This window comes from Polypterus senegalus, chromosome 15, assembly GCF_016835505.1.
Source record: "Polypterus senegalus isolate Bchr_013 chromosome 15, ASM1683550v1, whole genome shotgun sequence".
Classification (NCBI taxonomy): Eukaryota; Metazoa; Chordata; class Cladistia; order Polypteriformes; family Polypteridae; genus Polypterus; species Polypterus senegalus.
In genome coordinates this window covers 113,279,371-113,297,769 of record NC_053168.1, presented here as the reverse complement: position 1 = coordinate 113,297,769, position 18,399 = coordinate 113,279,371, and the positions used below count along the sequence as shown (strand labels likewise).

General features: G+C 43.6%; 1 pseudogene; it reads right to left on the bottom strand.

The window, feature by feature from the left end:
* Nucleotides 1–244: 244 nt before the first annotated feature.
* Nucleotides 245–4,222, bottom strand: LOC120515520 (annotated as a pseudogene).
* Between the last annotated feature and the right edge of the window lie 14,177 nt (nucleotides 4,223–18,399).

Below are 18,399 nucleotides of genomic sequence, written 5' to 3'. Positions count from 1 at the left end.
ACAGGCATGGATAGTGATTCTTAATATAGTATTTTAATAACTGTAAAAATTGTGTCAGTTTCTCATTAGGTTCTCTCAGTACCACCAAAAAGACCAGAATGCCTTTTTTTAAGAACTTCCTTTTTCCTTCGAAAATCCCACCCACTAACATTCTACAGGAAGTTACCAACAACAGGAATATCAATCAACATCAATATAAATTGAACTTGTTACTGAACATACAATACACAACACTCCTTTTCCCCAGTTTTAAATATCTTTGTAACGTCTTGGCTTAACAAGGGCTCTACGGGGTCTTAGTGACACCATAGGTTGTGGGGTCTTAACATTCACAGGTTTACCAGTTTCAGTGGTTGGTGTCACTACTGTATCATTATCTGGAGTAGATTTGGAAGAAATTGGTATTTCTGGGCTACCAGGAGGCTGTTGAACAGTGGTAACTGGCTGCTGCATTGACTCTGGTTCGGGCACTGGTCCTTCATCTATCATCCTCTCTCGAAGCTGATCAACATGGCGACGGCAAATGTGTCCATCTTCTGTTTGCACACGGTAAGACACAGGGCCAGTTGCCTCTTGCACTACCGCCGGCATCCATTGTGGTTCTCCTACAAAATTGCGTGCATATACTGTCTGTAAGGGTCGAAATTACCTAAACACACCCCCATGCTTTTGTGCTAGCTCCCCTTGCTTCATATGCATGTCAGCTTGAAAGTCTGGGTTAAGGCGATCCAGTGCAGTGGCCAGTCGTCTTTTCATTAGCAACTCTGCAGGACTCTTCCCTGTGGAAGAGTTGGGCATGGTGTGCTGAGATAACAAAAATTTTGCAAGGCGTGTTTGCCAATTACCAGCTATGATTCTCCGTAGAGCATCCTTTGTTGTCTGAACCATTCGCTCTGCTTGCCCATTTGAGGACGGATGATAGGGGGCTGTTGTCACATGCCGGATCCCATTTCTTTCTGTGAACTCTTTGAATTCAGCAGATGTAAATGCTGCATGGTTGTCTGAGACAATAATATCTGGCAACCCATGTGTAGCAAAGATAAGGCGCAAAGTGTCGATGGCAGCGTTTGCAGACATGGAGCGTAGAAGAGACACCTCCAGCCACTTGGAATGGGAATCTACCAAAATAAAGAAGACCTTTCCTTGAAATGGTCCAGCAAAATCGATGTGGATCCGAGACCAAGCCTTAGCTGGCCATTCCCAGGGGTGAAGTGGTGCCCTTGATGGTGCATGCCGCGACTGTTGACATGTTCTACAACACTTTACAGCTTTCTCTATTTGTCCGTCCATTCCTGGCCACCATACATAACTTCGAGCCAGAGCCTTCATGTGGACTATGCCAGGGTGGGAGTCATGAAGTAGTTTAAGTACATCCTCCCGTGCTAGAACAGGTACTACAACGCGGCTACCCCATAAAACACAACCCTTGTGAGTTGAGAGTTCATTCTGTCTGTTGGTAAAGGGTATGAAATCGTCACCTGGGACTTCATGGGGCCAGCCATGCAAAAGCCAGTGCAGTACACGAGACAGAACTGGATCCTTCTGAGTAAGCGCAGCAATTTGGTTAGCATGAATAGGTGCATTAGGCAAAGATTCCAAGAGCAGGACCTCAAGAGGAGGTGGTGTATGAGCCACAGGATTTGCTATAGGCAAGCGGCTCAAGGCATCGGCGGTTGTCAACTCTTTTCCTGGTCTGTAGCACAACTGATAGTTGTATGCACCCAACAAGAGACTCCAGCGAAGCATACGAGGCGACAAGATCTGTGGCATGGGTTTAGAATGATGTAGGAGACCAAGGAGTGGCTTGTGGTCTGTGCAAATCGTAAACTGACGCCCCTGCAAGAACTGATGAAATTTTTTTACACCAAAAATAACAGCAAGAGCCTCCTTATCTATTTGAGCATAATTGCGTTCAGTGGCCGACAGTGTCCGTGAAGCAAAACTAATTGGGGACTCCATACCATCAGGCTCTACATGGCTCAGTACAGCTCCAAGGCCATAAGGAGAGGCATCACATACCAATACAAGAGGCTTCTTAACATCGTAGTGCACAAGCAGTCCATCTGCTTTGAGTAGTGCTTTTGCCCGCTTATAAGCTGTGTCATGGGCAGCAGCCCAGTGCCATGCCATTGACTTGTCAAGAAGTCTGTGTAGTGGTTCCAGAATGGTGGCCTTGTTTGGAAGAAAACAACTGTAAAAATTCAAAAGTCCTAGAAATGCCTGAAGCTGTGTCTTGTTGCGGGGAGCTGGTGCATTCATGATAGCTTCCACCTTCTCACTGGTGGGATGGATGCCCTCTTTATCTACTCTGAATCCGAGAAACTCCACATCAGTAGCAGCAAAAACACATTTTTCCTTTTGAAGTCTAAGTCCAACTTCAGAGATTCGACATAACACTTTCTCCAAACGTGCATCGTGCTCCTCTGGAGTTTTCCCAGTGATTAAAATATCATCCAGGTATGGCTGTACACCTGGAATACCTGCCAGCAAAGTATCCATAAAACGCTGGAAAATGGCAACAGCTGTAGAGACCCCAAATTGCAGCCGTTGAGCCCTGTACAGCCCCTGTGTGTATTAATTGTTAACAGCTCAGCTGAAGGTTCATCAAGAACTAGCTGCTGGTAGGCTTGTTTAAGGTCTAATTTAGTGAAAATGACACCCCCTGCCAGTGTGGAGAACATCTCTGCAACAGTTGGTAAGGGATAAACATCAGGTTTTACTGCCGTATTAACAGTACATCTGTAATCACCACAGATTCTTAAACTTCCATCCCTTTTTGTGACAGGGACAATGGGTGTTGCCCATTTTGAGTGTCGCACTGGTACGAAAATGCCTTGCTCAACCAGATCATCTAATGCCTCATCAATCCTCTGCTTAAGAGCAAAAGGTACAGGACGAGCCTTAAAGAATTTTGGTGAAACTGTAGGGTCCACTTCAATTGAAATGGGTGGTCCTCTACACGCGCCAATTTTCTGGAACACTTCTGCATACCTTTCCAGGAGAGCTGTCACATAGTGCTGCTGAATTACGTGCACCCTGTTAATTCTATTCCAAGTGCTTCAAACCAGTCTCGTCCTAACAAGCTAGTACCCTGGCCCCGAACAACAAGAAGTGATAAGGCGGTCTTTTTGTGGCGATACTCAACCTGAACTTTGATCTTACCTACCACTTGGAGTGGGGCCTGAGACCACTGCCGCAATATACCATCTGTACGTACCAGTGGAGGTGGGTTATTTGGCCACAGGTTTTTGTAAGTATCATCACTAATCAAACTACAGGCTGATCCAGAATCAACTTCCATTCTTAGTTGCTGGCCATTCAGTGAAACTGTAGTCTTATATGCGGGTTTCTTTCGGGTTATAAGTTCCATTTCTGTACTATGTACCACATACTCATCCTGGGCATTCACTGTGACTATACTGGGTTCTTGTGTCTCTAATGCTGTAGTTTCTAGATCTGAAAGTAGTTGAGTAGAGCGTGCCTTTTTAAAACACACGCGAGCTAAATGTCCTCTTTTCTTACAGTAATGGCACACAGATGTGTTAAATTTACATGCTGTAGCTGTATGAGTCCCGCCACATCGGAAACACTTTCTGCCATCACTTTCTTGTAATACAGATGATCTTGTATTCTGAGCTTTATTCGATTGAATCATTTTATGTACCTCTTCCACGTCGTTAGCAGGTAGAGTCTTCTCAGTCCTCAGCATTTGCGCATTCTGGTTGACCATTTCTGCCGCTAAAGCGCGCTCCTCCGCTATTTTGAATGTTAACTTCGGCTCCGCTAGTAGCTGACGCTGCAGTAAAGGATCGGCCACACCACAGACTATGCGATCGCGCAGCATCTGTTCGAGTTGTTCACCAAAGTTACAATGCACTGAAAGTTTTCTCAGTTCAGCAATGAAGCATGACATACTTTGATTAGGCAGTTGCTTATAACTGTGAAAATGAAACCGTTGTACAATTTCCGATGGTGCAGGATTATAATGACGCTGGAGACACTCAACTATGTCCTTATATGGAACAGCGCTTGGTGGAGTGGGGGCCAACAGCGAGCGCAAGGTGGAGTATGTTGCAGCTCCGCACACGCTTAGTAAAATTGATCTCTTCTTCTCTGGATTATCGATGTCATTTGCGTGAAAAAAGCACTCAAGCCTCTCTGCGTATTCTTCCCACACCCCGGTCTCAGCATTGAATTCGTCGATACGACCCAACGTGGCCATTGTGAAAAAGCAGTAATCAACACAGTTAATAATACCAAAACTTCGTCACCGTCTTGTCTGTTTTTCGATTCAGGGCTTCTTCTCCTCCTCTCGTCGCCAATATAATATCTATTGACGACACACAGGCATGGATAGTGATTCTTAATATAGTATTTTAATAACTGTAAAAATTGTGTCAGTTTCTCATTAGGTTCTCTCAGTACCACCAAAAAGACCAGAATGCCTTTTTTTAAGAACTTCCTTTTTCCTTCGAAAATCCCACCCACTAACATTCTACAGGAAGTTACCAACAACAGGAATATCAATCAACATCAATATAAATTGAACTTGTTACTGAACATACAATACACAACAAACACAATACACAGAACAGGACAGAAACATTCATCTTCACAGAGCTAGATGGCCAACCTGTCATGGCCACCACAGAAATGCAATACTGTACAGCAGAACAAAGTACAAGACAAAATGTAAGAAAAGATTCACTAAACCTATTAAACAGTAAAACCCGTTGTTTGGTTTAATTATAATAGTGATCTAAATCATGCTAGGGTCAGGTAGGCCAAAGCATATAATATCTTCTTATATAATACCATGGCTGTCCGTTTGTCTGTCCAGGATTTTAAATCATCTGTAGCTCGCAAACTGTTTCACCTACTGACCTGAAGTTTGGTACATACAGTAATCCCTCGCTATATCGCGCTTTGACTTTCGCGGCTTCACTCTATCGTGGATTTTAAATGTAAGCACATCTAAATATATATCACGGATTTTTCGCTGGTTCGTCGCTTTCTGCGGACAATGGGTCTTTTAATTTAGGTTACATGCTTCCTCAGTTTGATTGCCCAGTTGATTTCATACAAGGGACGCTATTGGCGGATGGCTTAGAAGCTACCCAATCAGAGCATGTATTACATATTAACTAAAACTCCTCAATGCTATAAGATATGCTTCCCGCGTGGCGCTTGTTTTGTTTGCTTCTCTCTGTCTCTCTCATTCTCTCTGCCTGACGGAGGGGGTGTGAGCAGAGGGGGCTGTTTACACAGTGGCTGTTTGCCTAGAAGATAAGACGCTCCTCTACAAAATGCCGCTTTATCGCGGTGCTTCTGTATACTTAAAAGCATGTATTGATTTTTTGATTGTTTGCTTTTCTTTGCGAGCGCTCTCTCTGACATTATCTGCTCTTCACGGTGCTCCTTTGAAGATAAGATATGTTTGCATTCTTTTAATTGTGAGAAAGAACTGTCATCACTGTCTTGTCATGGAGGACAGTTTAAACTTTTGACTAAAGGGTGTTATTTCATGTCTAGAGGGCTCTAATAATGTTAACAGTGTGGGAGAGTTTATAAGGGCTTAAAATATATAAAAATAACCATACAAACATATGGTTTCTACTTCGCGGATTTTCATCTATCACGGGGGGTTCTGGAACGCAACCCCCGCGAACGAGGAGGGATTACTGTATATACTACGTGACGTCTACTATCCACTTTCGGGGTGATGATTGACCTCCAAGGTTATACCTCTTTTTATTTTAATTTTATTTTATTGTAGAATAAACTTTCGGCAGTGGCCAGCAGGGTGGCCGTGTGGCGCATGTGTGCGGGCGATGTTGTCATTCCTACCACCTTAGCTGTCACTTCCCCTACCTCTTCATATCTTAAATAATATTTAAGGCAGATTGAAAACTTAAGTGCCAGCTAAAGTGAAAAATTAAAGCAAACGTACTAAGTAATTGCAACACAAACACTGACTTAATCAGTTTTAATGCGAAAAGATGCCGACAAAAGAAGAGAAGAAGCAGGCCACTAGGGTGGAGAAAAGAAGAGCTGCTCAGAAATCAGCAAGCGCATCAACATCTGAGCAAATGAATGGTAAACGTACAGAGAAAGAGGATGAAAACTAGGAATGCTCAAGTCAAGTGTATTCACTGCATGTTTCGTGCAGTGTGACATTACTAGAAATATAATATAATATAATATAATATAATATAATATAATATAATATAATATAGACTTAAAGAAAACAGGTAACAAAAACATTTTAAGCAACATGAAACAAACAAAAAAAAAATTAAATAAAGCCATAGCTCAGTGGTTCTCAACCTATGGGGCGGGTGCCCCTAGGGGGGCATGAAGATGTGAAAAAAAGAAAACAAGAATCAAAAATATGAAAAAAACTTCTGTTGAAACCAAAACAAATTAACTTAAACTACATTCTGATACTAGAACAATAAATATAGAGTTAGATAAATGTTGATAAAAGTTAAGTAGGTATAATAAAATATGCATCTACATTTCAAAAAAATGTTGGGGGGGCGCAATTAAAACTGTTATGAAAACTCGGGCCACAAATACTTAAAGGTTGAGAAACGCTGCCATAACTGATGCCCTGGCCAAATCATGACAGCTAGCTGAAGGGGTCCCATTGTCACCTTTCATCCAGCATTTTTCCCCTGGCTGGGGTTCACAGTTGTGTTTTTTGTTTTTAATCTCTAATTTCATGTCATGTATTTCTATTTATGTGTCTTCTATTTATTATGTACATTTTTCTTTGTGTCATTTGTAAGTGAATGCGGCCTTGGTTGTGTCCCTTGTGTTTTTGTGGGTGGTTCCCAAAGGGGCAGGGCCACCTGCCAATCACCTCCAGGAATGGCTCTCCACCCTCTTTAAGGGAGGCCCTCCCATAGTTCCTGGTGGTTCATACGAACACGCTAGTGAGTGGAGAGGTGCACGTAAGTATCTTTGCCTTTGATTTTCTGGATTTTTGAACCTCGGCTCTGTTTTTGACCTCACCTATGGATTTCTTTCTGTGATGGTGTTGTATAATTTTTGAACCTCTGCTCTGTTTTTTGACAATGCCCCAGGATTCTATATTGTGACTTTTTTTGCTGAATTACTTTACCTTTCAGGCAATTCCTTTCTGCTTTTCAGAGCTTTTGTGCTTGCACAGCCTTTTGCTAAAGTAATCCTTTTCTTTTATAAATATTTTACAGGGCATTTTTAATATCTAATCAGAATTTTAACTAATTTTCCCTCCTCTAGTGGACAATTATTGAGAGTGTTTTGGCACCTGTGTTTTGGGGACTCTTGAGTCATGACACCCATGGTGTACAGTGATGGTCCCGGCAAAATGTGCCTTTCAAAGACAAATTGCACCAACTCAGAAAATTGAGATGGCCGATCCCAGGCACAGTTCATGGTGTACAAGTGGCTATCCGCACTCCATGTTAGGGTGAGTGCCAAGGAATTCAGACTTCTTTACTTAAGTATGGTTGCTGTTCCATTAGCTAAAGTTGTTTACAAGAACTTCAATTGGATGACAACTTGTTTAAAAAATGTAATAATATGGTAAGGTCGTAGGGTGACATTATTTCCCCCCACTTTATACTCTTTATTATGCAGGCCTTAACCAAATACCCCCAAATCTTATACTCTTACCACACTGTCAGGTCCTGTAATTCAGCACTGTCTCCTTCCTTTTACATCTGTAACCCCTTTCATTCAGACAGAGTACCAGAACAGGCAGGAAAGAAAGTTTTGCATTTATACATCATGTATTACAGATAGTAAGATTTAATCTTCCAATATTAATAGTGCCATAGACAAAAAGAAAATAGAATATGGCTTTGCAAACCATACAACCTGCTAGTGCTAGATGTGTAGTTTCGGGCGGCGGATCAACTTGTAGTTATGCTTAATTCTCTCTCAGGTAAGCTCATCTCTGATCAGTTCTCCTCAGGTCATCATTTGGTCTTCTCTTTTCCTAGCCAGCTCATCGTCTGCATGGGGCCACCAAGAGAGATGGTCTTTTCAGGAGGGAAAGTGGCAGAGATGGAACATGCCTTTGAAAGCCTCCTCGTGTTGTGGCTGTGCAGCCCCTGACTCACCAATGAAATGTCTCAGGCATATCACCCCCAGGCCAACATTGTCAGCATTTTCACCAGCTTGAAAGATGTTCACAAATGTAGTCTGAAATAAACAGCAGAGAAAGGTACTTATCCTCCTTAGCGTTACATTTAAAAAAAAAAAAAAAAGCGTAACTTTTGGCTTGAAAAATGACATTTTTCTTAAATCTCATCTTTCTACTGTAAAACTTGCAAAACACTAAAAGTACAAAGTGTAAAAATTATAATAATGTTACAAATAATAATGATGGATAATAATAATATAATATGAACAGCACACTGCACATGTGCGAGTGATGAGAGTGTCACTTTCGGATTCCCAGAATCACTTTCGGTTTTACTGACCACTTCAGTTTCACTGCCTGAAGACAGAATCACTTTGTCTGCACTGCTGATGAGAGGAGTTCCTCACAAGACGCCATTATAAGACTAGGAGAAGACACGTCTACACCGATTCCCAGGTAATGCTCGGGTCTGATGCTTATGCAAGACATGCCTATACCATCGCTCGAGTAACGACTGGCACTAATGCTGATAGATAGATAGATAGATAGATAGATAGATAGATAGATAGATAGATAGATAGATAGATAGATAGATAGATACTTTATTAATCCCAAGGGGAAACTCACATACTCCAGCAGCAGCATACTGATACAAAAAATAATATTAAATTAAAGAGTGATAACAATGCAGGAATAACAGACAATAACTTTGTATAATGTTAACGTTTACCCCTCCAGCAAGGTGGAATTGAAGAGTCGCATAGTGTGGTGGAGGAACGATCTCCTCAGTCTGTCAGTGGAGCAGGACAGTGACAGCAGTCTGTTGCTGAAGCTGCTCCTCGGTCTGGAGATGATCCTGTTCAGTGGATGCAGTGGATTCTCCATGATTGACAGCAGCCTGCTCAGTGCCCGTCTCTCTGCCACAGATGTCAAACCGTCCAGCTCTGTGCCTACAATAGAGCCTGCCTTCCTCATCAGTTTGTCCAGGCACGAGGCATCCTTCTTCTTTATGCTGCCTCCCCAGCACATCACCGCATAGAAGAGGGTGCTCACCACAACTGTCTGGTAGAACATCTGCAGTATCTTATTGCAGTTGTTGAAAGACGCCAGCCTTCTAAGGAAGTATAGTCGGCTCTGTCCTTTCTTACACAGAGCATCAGTATTGGCAGAACAGTCCAATTTATCATCCAGCTGCACTCCCAGGTATTTATAGGTCTGTATCCTCTGCACACAGTCGCCTCTGATAATCACAGGGTCCAGGACGGGCCTAGTCCTCCTAAAATCCACCACCAGCTCCTTGGCTTTGCTGGTGTTCAGGTGTAGGTGGTTTGAGTCGCACCATTTAACAAAGTCCTTGATTAGGTTCCTATACTCCTCCTCCTCCTATACTCCTAACCCACTCCTAATGCAACTCATGATAGCAGTGTTGTCAGCGAAGTTTTGCACGTGGCAGGACTCCGAGTTGTATTGGAAGTCCGATATGGCGCCCAGGCCTGTGTCCGAAGCATCGGTCTGTAGAATAAAAGGTAAAGAAAAGTCAGGGGTTTTTAGTACAGGTGCCAATGTCAGGGCCTTCTTCAGGTCACCAAATGCCTGTTCCATCTTGTCGTCCCATACCACATATAAAGGAGCCCGTTTCTTTGTGAGATTGGTCAAGGGCGGTGCCCTTTCGGAGAAACGGGGCACGAACCGACGGTAATACCCTGCTAACCCCAAGAAGGCTTGCACCTGTTTCTTGGTAATCGGACGGGGCCATTCCAAGATGTCTTTTATTTTGGAACATTGTGGTTTTACTTGTCCTCCCCCCACTAGGTAGCCTAAATATTTGGCCTCCTTTAAGCCGAAGAAACACTTGCGGGGATTAATGCGGAGACCGGCTTTCGCTAGCATCGAGAGAACCCTAAACACCTGCAATATATGTTCCTCCCAGGTGCCGGAACAAATGACCACGTCATCCAGGTAGGCAGCACAATAGGACTGATGGAGCCTGGGCACTCTATCTACCAGACCCTGGAAGGTCGCAGGTGCCCCATGCAGTCCAAATGGGAGGACCTTATATTGCCAATGTCCACTAGGGGTACTAAAGGAAGTTTTTTCTTTTGCAGATGCCGCTAAGGGAATTTGCCAGTACCCTTTGTTCATATCAAGAGTAGTCAAATATCGAGCCATATACCCAGCCGCTCAATAAAGTCATCGACCTGAGGCATTGGGTAAGCGTAGAATTTGGAGACCTGGTTCAGACGTCTAAAGTCATTGCAAAATCTCCATGAGCCATCTGGTTTGGAAACGAGGATGATAGGGCTGGACCATGGACTGTGACTTTCCTCAATAATGTCCAGGTCCAACATCCGATGGATTTCCAGCTCTACCTCTGCGCGTTTGACCTCTGGGAGGCAATAGGATCGTTCCCTGACTACCACCCCGGGCTCTGTAATGATATCATGTTCAATCAGTGAAGTACGGCCAGGTGATTCGCTAACTACTGTACTTCAGGGATGGCTAATATGGTCTGCTCTAACTCCTGTCGTTGTTGGTTTGTCAGCTCTGGACCGAACTTAAGAGCCGACTTGCCTGCAAAAAGGGAGAGGGCCATCCCGGAGTGTGAAGTTTCCTCCCTGACTCTCCATGGCTTTAATAAGTTCACATGGTAGACCCTCTCGCTCGGTCGACGATTCGGTTGTTTCATCAAATAATTGGCGAGCCATTTTCTTTTCCTGATCTCATAAGGGCCCTGCCAATGAACTAATAATTTGGAATGGGAGGTGGGAACAAGCACCATTACCCTATCTCCAGGGTGAAACTCCCTGAGGACCAAATTCCGGTTATAACACCGAGCTTGCGCTGTTTGAGCATTTATCATATGGTCTTTTAGAACAGGTTGAATTTTGGTTAGTCTATTGCGCAGTTGCGCAACATATTCTAATACATTAGTAGAAGGAGGAGTTTCGTCTTCCCATTCTTCTTCTTCCCCGGGGTTGGCATCCATACAGGAGCTCAAAAGAGGAAAAACCCGTAGAGGCTTGAGGCACCTCCCGGTAGGCAAAGAGCACAAGAGGCAAAAGCTGGTCTCAGTTCCTACCGTCCGCGCTGACTCCTTTGCGCAGCATCTGTTTAAGCGTCTGATTAAACCGTTCTACCAACCCGTCAGTTTGCGGGTGATAGACAGACGTTTTGAGATGGTTAATATGGAGAAACTTGGCCACCTCCCTGAAGGTATCTGAAGTAAAGGGAGTACCTTGGTCCGTAAGGACTTCTTTAGGTATTCCCACTCTAGAAAAAAGGACTAATTCCTGTGCGATACTTTTTGTATTAGCGGAGTGCAAAGGAACCACCTCTGGGTATCGTGTTGCGTAATTAACCAAGACCAATATATATTTATGGCCTAGGGGTCGAGGGCTCCAGGGGTCCAACAAGATCAATACCAATCCTTTCAAAGGGAACATCGATTAGGGGAATTGGAACAAGAGGAGCGCGGTCCCTCCTAGGAATCTGACGTATCTGACACTCCCTGCAGGACTGGCAGAAATGTCTGACCTCCTCATTTATTCCAGGCCAATAAAAACGGAGTTTAATTCTCTCTAATGTTTTTTTGGCCCCGAGATGGGCGCCTAGGAGGTGGGCATGAGCTAGTTTGCAAACCTCCCGCCGGAAGGTCTTTAGTACTAGCAACAGCTTCCGAACCTCGCCCTTGTGACTAGCGACTCGATACAACAGATCGTTGTCCAAAACAAAGTAGGGCTCCGATGGCAGGGAACTAGTAGCCATTTGGCCATTAACAGACACAACAGCATTCCGGGCGAACTTTAGGGAGTCATCATTCCACTGCTCCCGTTTAAACGAGGTGGGCATAGATCTAAACTGGTGATCCATATTGTCTAAAGGGTCAATATGTCTTGAAAAAATATTCATTTCACTGCTCGGGCCTCCCCTGGATCTATTTCCGGGTTAGGGTCCGTCGCTTGAATATTTTCCTCCCTCCCGCCTATGTCATCAATGTTCGCCAGTATACACGGCATGGGGGCCGTGGGAAGGGTGCCCTGCCCCTCCATAATAAGACCCAACTTGGATACAGGAATGGTTTTTATTCTACCACGGTTAAACTGAGACCAGTCGTGTCCTAAAATTACTGGGAAGGGAGGTTCAGGTAACACAGCTACAGACAGCCAAGTCAAGTTTCCCTCCCAGGAAATGTAACAGCGAGCGGACTTATATGATCTGGTCTTCCCATGCACACATGTAACTTTCGTATATTGGCATAGCCATTGTTGCGGTAGAATAAAACGGCGAGCTACAATGGTAATGTTGCTGCAGGTGTCAAATAAAGCCACAACCATATGTATGTTCACCAATACCACTCCCAAATTTGGAATCGCCAGAGGATTAGACAGAGCACAATACCTCTCACTGGTGGCCCAACTGCAGTCCATCGGCTCCACATTCCCCATGTTTAGAGGACAGGCTGGCAACAGATGTCCGGCCTCACCACACTTGAAACAGAGTGGCGTGGCCGTTTTTTTTTCTGAGCTTTAATGGAGCTTCTGCAGCGCGGCGGGAGTACTCGGGGGTAACAGCGCGCCCCTGTCAAGCTCCACGAGCTGGCCTTTCCGACCCCCCGGTTCGGTGCACCGCAAGTTGACGCTCCAGGACCTCTAAGAGGCCCTTCATATCCTTGTAAGGATGTCGTCGGACCTGCTGGGCGAGATAATTAGGCATAGAATTGACTAAACCTTCACATGCCACCTGTTCAACCACTCGGCGTGCCTGGGGTCCTTCTGGCCTTAGCCAACAGTTCATCTTGCCCCAAAATTCAAATGCTTGCGCACGGGCAGGGCAATCAGGGTCGAACTGCCAATTCCTCCACTCACTCGCCTGCTGGTCTGATGGAATGCTGTAGCGGCTGAGTATCTCAGCTTTTAGGAGGTCATAATTCGCGGCTTCCTCCTCGGGGAGATCATAATAAGCTCACTGTGTGGCCCCCTTCAGGTGCTAATATTGATGCCCACTCCGTCCGCTGCCACTGATTCCAGGTGGCAGTACGTTCAAAGATCCCCAGATATGATTCTATATCATCAGCCTCAGAGAGTGGAACAATAGGAGGAGGTGGAGGTCGAGGTGGCTCGGGTCTTACTGCTTCTGTCGAGGCCAACCGGGCTTTGGTTTCTTCCAACTCACGTTTCGTCGCGGCTTGTTTGTGCTGCAGAGCTTGGATCTGGGCTGCCATCCCTGTCAATACGGTGTTGAGGTCTTGTCCTTCAGACATTTTTTGGACGTTTTTTGAATCCTGCCGACTATGCCACTGTAATAAAGAGACAAAATACTCATAAAGGTTTGGGGTTTTTCCCGCCCTGTATACTGCAAAAAAATGAGCCAAAGTAGGTTGATACAAGAACAGATCGTCTAACAGAGACCGCCAGAATGGCTGAATGGGGGAAGATTTATGGTGAGGGACCGGAAATGAAGAGAGATGAATGCTGGGAAGGAACTGAGATGGATTCTGGGATTGATGCTGTCATCAGGACTCGACAGAGGGAAGGCAGAAGTGGTGATGCGTGGTTAGGTAAACATAGTAGGATCATGGCGGTGGCGCGTCTTTCTTTCTGCAGAATAAGAGAGAGAGAGGATAGTACCCCGCCAATCCCTTCTGGCATGAGCTTTCACATGGCCCCCTAATCGCACGTGCGTGACACTTCTTACTCCAAGGGTCTGTCCAGCCCAAGGGGTGGAATTTCCCCATAGCTTATCAGCTCCTGTCTAACAAAGGCACCCTCAAGTGAAGTTATAATATGGGGAACAACATCTGAAAGTTTTCTGAAGTAAAATGAGGGCGTTCACACCCACAAGGCCCAATGCCACTCTCGCTTTGCAGCTTTCTGTCACCCTTGTGTGACTCCACTTCTATTGCAATGCACACACCTCCAATTGAGTGGCTTCCCTGTCTTTTCATGTCATTACAGGTCTTGCGTGGGTTGTGTTTTTCATAGTTGATTGCGGCAGAAGCCTTTACTTGAACCCACCATCCTTTGCTCCTCCATGTTAACACTTAAGCACTTGCAGCTGAGAGGAGAAACTCAGACAATTGAATGGGACAGGAAAGAGCTTCTCCTTATGGTCTGAATGGCAAATGGATGCTGAGAAATACTTCAGTAAGTGCTTAAACTGCTGTAAGTAAAAAGGTTTTACTGAGATGTTTCACAAGCCTCCTGGATTCCCAGAAGCTGGGTTTATTTTGTTTTTCTTACTCCTCACAAAGTATGCTTTCACCCACTCTTTAAAACTGTACGATTTCTAATGTTGATGAAATTCTTGGTATTAAGCTCCATGGGGAAGCAAACAAGATGATTATTCAGTATCACTGGGGTGCATCTCGCTTCTTAGGCTGATTGTGGGTGCAGAGCAATGCTAGTGAGTCATTAAGCATGGAATCCGCAAAGGAATAATCACACACGGATCAGGGTGCCTATTTAAGAGCAAGTAAGGGTCCCCAAGGTATCTCCACAAGGGTGTTACTGCTAGGATGGGCTAGATCAGGGGTGGGCAAAGTCATTCCTTGAGGGCCGCAGTGGCTGCAGGTTTTTGTTCCAACCCAGTTGCTTAATAAGAAGCACTTCTGCTTCATTTTAATTATCTCCCTCATTAAGATTTTGAACTCTTAATGCTTATTTAAGTCTTAAACAGCTGCGTTCTCGGTTTTTAATTGCTCCTTATTAACAATAAGATGCAAATAACAAAAGAAACCAGCAGTTATCCATTTTGCTTGTTACCCTTTACATCTGTATGTATTTATTGTGCACTATTTGGTTTAATTAAATACTTGGAAGGAAAGAGAAGAGAAAAAGGTGAAGGACTGAGAATTACCCATCAGTTTTACACTTCAAAGTATTTGGAGGATATCCTTAGAATGGAAAAAGGATATAAGAATGACTTGACAAAGCAGAGTTAAAGCACTAACAAGCCATGAAATGTAATTATTGGCAAGGATTGTTTTCTAATTAAGCAACTGGATTGGAACAAAAACCCACAGCCACTGCGGCCCTCCAGGAATGACTTTGCCCACCCCTGGGCTAGATGAAAGATCTCAAACTCCAGTCCTGCAGGGCCACAGTGGCTACAGGTTTTCTTTCTAACCCTTTTCTTAATTAGTGACCTGTTTTTGAGCTAATTAACTTCTTTTGAATTTATTTTAATTTATTTGTTTTCTAAGAATTGTTCCCTGGAATGTCTTCATCGTTCCTCTGAGTTGCTTCATTTCTTTTCTTAAACAGAAATGAAATGTGAAGTGAGTGAGCCAACAGAAGACAGTCAGGGCCTCAAACTCCCACATATTTCACTCCAAGCAGTTGCCTAATTAGGCACTGAGTCTCGTTGTTAATTAAACTCGTCTTTAATTCCATGGCTTGTTGCTGCTCTCATTGTGCAATAGCAGACATTGCCAAAATTGTTGATTTTTATCTTTACTTTTCTAAAAGCGCTGGTAAAATGTTTTGGGGACCTGAGCAAATCAACATTCCTGAGACCTTCACCCTTTTTATTTTCAGGTATTGTATGATAGTCACAGTTAGCTCATCATGTTTTGGTTCATTTTGTATCACATTATTGTTTAGCTGCTAATTAAGGAAAAAGAATCAATTATTGGGTCTGAGTCATCAGGAGCAAGTCAAGTAAAATTAATTCAAAAGTAGTTAACTACCGTATATACTTGCGTTTTAGTTCTCCCGTGGATAAGTCGGGGCTTGATTTTACAATACTGTATAATTTCTGGTATTTTATAATGTCTGTCATATAAGTTGAATGTGGAAAACTCACGCTATTGGTCCAAGAGATTATGATATGCTAATGTCCACCTGAGAGAGTATCCACGGAGCACACAGCCTTTTTTTTCTGTGTATTGTGCCTACGTGACCACACGGTAATACCAGAACTATTCCGATGCAACGTTTTCACTGTTTTGTGTTATTTTGTATCTCACACCCTCATACACCTTTATCGTAAGAGTATCCCTTATCTACGATGGATTGTTCGATCAGAAGAAAATATGAAGCTGATTTTAAATTAAAAGTTGTTGAAGTGGCGAAAGAAATTGGTAACTTTGCTTCTGCAACAAAATTTGATGTGTCTGAGAAACTGACGCAAGATTTGAGGAGGCAAGAAGATGTAAAAAAAAAAAAACTTGAAGTGCTGTATTTTTGAACGGATATTTAAGTCAGGGTCTGATTTTGTGATCGATTTTTTGGTTTTCAAGACCCAACTTATATACAGGTATATACGGTGGCACAAAAAGAGGTCACTAATTAAGAAAAGGGTTAGAACGAAAGCCTGCAGCCCCTGCGCCCCTCCAGCACTGGAGATTGACATCCCTGGGCTAGATGGTCATTCCAGCCAGTTTGTTAGGCACCTCATGGCTGTGTATTATGCTATATAAAATTAAACTTGAATTGATGTATAACACAACAATGGACTAGCGTCCTATCCAGGGTTGTTTCTTGCTTCACGCCCAGTGCTACCCTGAATTTCACTAAGCAAGTCTGATAATGTCTGATAGTATATAAAGCACAAGTGCAGAACTATAGCTCAAGGATTTGCATCCGTTCATTCATCTTCCAACTGGCTTACGTAGTTCATGGTGACCGCAGCTTCCGCCTGCCCCAGAAACATCGATTGCAAAGGGTGACCCAGCTCTGGATGGGATGCCCATACATTGAATGGCCTCCTTATGCACATACCCACTCTCACTTCTACTGGGCCAATTAATGGTGGAAGTCCCCAATGAGCAGGTGTCAAATAAAATTAAAAGAGATCTGTGCAAAGCAACGTATGGCAGTGGTCTCCATTAAAGACATTTATGATTGAGGGTAAACACATAATGAAATGTGCAATGTGAAAAGCATTATATCAGACCAAGGTGGGTCATTTCATAAAATGCTTTGTAAGTGTGTTCACTGTGAAAGGTGTTATTATAAAACTAGGGAGATGATTCACTTTGAAAAGCATTATAACCCTCCAACATACTTGGATGCCTGATATAACTCCCATATTCTGAACTCAGGCTTCAAAATGAATGGATGGATATTTTGTAATGGTTAATTTAAAGTGGAGATGTTTGGTGAAGACAACTGAAAATAAAAGCGGCTTCATCTGTCAAGAAGCCTGCGCTTCCGGCACAAGGGCTTGAACGTTCCTGGTGTCCTGCCTGTTGACGTAGCTCCCTCATGTAAGCCTTAAACGTTTATTGTAACAGAATTTGGATCTGGCCTTCCGGTCAGGGCCTCATGTAGCTCTCTGCCTTGGACAGCTCTCACTCCTGGCTGTACTGTGGAGGATCTTGAGATGTTCACCCACTCTGCCTTCTGACACCCATCTGTCCAAGCTGTCATCAGACGCCTTTGCCTTGGCAGCTATCTTGGCCACAGGACATTCATACCAAACTGGAGGCTAACTGGCCCGCCAACCTGAGCTCAGTGAGTCAAGGAAGTGTGATGGCACTAAATCTGGAAAAAAATCAAGCTGCCATTCCATGAGTCTCCTGATAAAGAATCTTGCAGTATGACGCTGCTTTGTGAGCCACTGGTGACACTTATTGCTCTCTGTCTTATTTTCTGCTCCATTTCTTATCTTTTGTTAGCTTGTTTTTCTTGGTTAGGGTCTGTCAAAGTTCTCGCCCTGAGGTTTGTTTTTTTGTCTTTTTTTTAAAAGGGCTTTCTTTGTGTTTTATATTTCTGTTAATTGCTTTGTAATTGATGTATTGTTAATTGAAATAATGGATTAGTTGTTAGGTTGCACAAAACAGCACATTAAGCATTTGCCGTCAGGAACTGCAGTAGGCTTTTTAAGAAGTACCTGGGAGCTACAAGGAGCATCTGCTGCTATTGCTCGTCACGGTGGAAATTAGCTTTAGTTTTTGTTCTTTTGTGCAAGTTGGTCTTTTCATTTCACTCGAGTTCTGTGATTTTTTTTCTCCTTCCATTTATAATTGTTGCTAAGCTTTTCTTCAGCTTTGATCATTTTCCTTAAAACCTCTTAAGTCTTTCCAAGATTTTTTGAAGGCTGCCCTTTTTGGATTCAGTTTCATTTTGTTTTAAGACATGCTGTTTTTTTTGTGACACCATTTTGCAGACTCACCTCTGCGATTCAGGCCTTCATCTCCATGCTCCCCTCACCAGAAGCCACACTATGTGACAGAATTGATGTGACATTATTTAATCCGGTGTCCCGTTACCTCTCAATTGTCCAAGTTCAGAGGTGTTTCTGCATGTGTTTTGTTTCGGTTG